A 1,805-nucleotide genomic window follows, 5' to 3' on the forward strand; every position below is an offset into this window, starting at 1 on the left:
CTGCAATATAACAAAGAGTGAAAAATTGAAGGGGGTCTGAATACTTTCCGTACCCACTGTATATTTTTTTGTCTTTGCCATGATGACAGCACATATTATTTTACTAGTTGTTTTGAAAGATACTAATCCTCAGCTTACAGTATAATTTAAAGGCTTCGAGGATTAATTAGGTTAATTAGGCAAGTTAGGTTAGTTAGGCAAGTCATTGAACAACAGTGGTTTGTTTCGTAGCCAATCAAACAGATCATTTCTTAAGAGAGCTAATAATATTGACCTCAGCATTTTTTAAATAATTATTTTATTCCAGACAAATTGAAATAAACAAGGCTTTCTCCAGATGAAAAAATATAATAAGAAATACTGTGTTAAAATGCCCTTGCTCTGTTAAACATCACTTGGGAAATATCTGAAAAAGAACTTAAATTTCATAGGGAAGGGGGGCCTAATAATTTTGCCTTCAACTGTATATATATGTGTATATACAGTGGGTAAAATAAATATTGAACATCACCATTTTTCTCAGTAAATATATTTCTAAAGGTGCTGTTGACATGAAATTATCACGAGATGTCGGTAACAATCCAAGTAATCCATACATACAAAGAAAGCAAAACAAATAAGTTCAGAAATTAAGTTCTGTGTAAAAAAGTAGAATGACACAGGGAAAAAGTATTGAACACATGAAGAAAGGGAGGTGCAAAAAGGCATGAAAAGTCAAGACACCAGCTGAAATCTATCAGTAATTAGAAGGCAATCCTGCCCCTTGTCAGTGGAAATTAATAGCTGTTGGTTTTGTCCCAACTGATGGCCTATAAAAAGGTGTCTCATGACCAACGTGTCACACAAGAAACATTTCATGATGGGTAAAAGCAAAGAGCTCTCTCAAGACCTTCACAAACTTATTGTTGCAAAACATACTGATAGCATTGGTTACAGAAGGATTTCTATACTTCTGAATGCTCCAGTGAGCACTGTTTGGGCCAAAGAAGTGGAAAAAACATAATTTCACCATAAACCGGCCACGACCAGGTGCTCCCCGCAAGATTTCTGACAGAGGAGTGAAAAGAATTATCAGAAGAGTTGTCCAAGAGCCAATGATCACTTGTGGAGAGCTTCAGAAAGACCTGGAATTAGCATGTAGAGTTGTTTCAAAGGAAACAATAAGTAATGCACTCAACTGCCATGGCCTACATGCACGCTCACCACCCAAGGCTCTGTTGCTGAAGAAAAAGCATGTTGAAGCTCGTTTAAGGTTTGCTGCACAACATTTAGACAAGCCTGTGAAATACTGGGAGAATATAGTCCGGTCAGATGAGACACACCATGATACACACCATAATACACACCATGTTTGGAGGTCAAATGGCACTGCACATCACCCCAAAACATCATGTAGCACTGGCAAAATTCATATAATTGAAGGAAGGATGAATGGAAAAATGTGCCGAGATATTCTTGATAAAAATCTGCTGCCATCTACCAGAATGATGAAGATGAAATGAGGGTGGACATTCCAGCGAGACAGTGATTCCAAACACACAGCCAAGGAAACTCGTTTGGTTTCAGAGAAAGAAGATAAAGCTGCTAGAATGGCCCAGCCAATCACCTGACTTGAATCCAATAGAAAATCTACGGAAAGAACTAAAGATTAGAGTTCATAGAAGAGGCCCATGGAACCTTCAAGATTTGAAGACATTTGTTTGTTTGGAAGAATGGGCCAAAATCACACCTGAGCAGTGCATGCGACTAGTTTCTCCATACAGGAGGCATCTTGAAGCTGTCATTACCAACAAAGGCTTTTGTAC

The sequence above is a fragment of the Sinocyclocheilus anshuiensis genome, unplaced genomic scaffold (assembly GCF_001515605.1).
Source record: "Sinocyclocheilus anshuiensis isolate Anshui unplaced genomic scaffold, SAMN03320099.WGS_v1.1 scaffold502, whole genome shotgun sequence".
Taxonomy (NCBI): Eukaryota; Metazoa; Chordata; class Actinopteri; order Cypriniformes; family Cyprinidae; genus Sinocyclocheilus; species Sinocyclocheilus anshuiensis.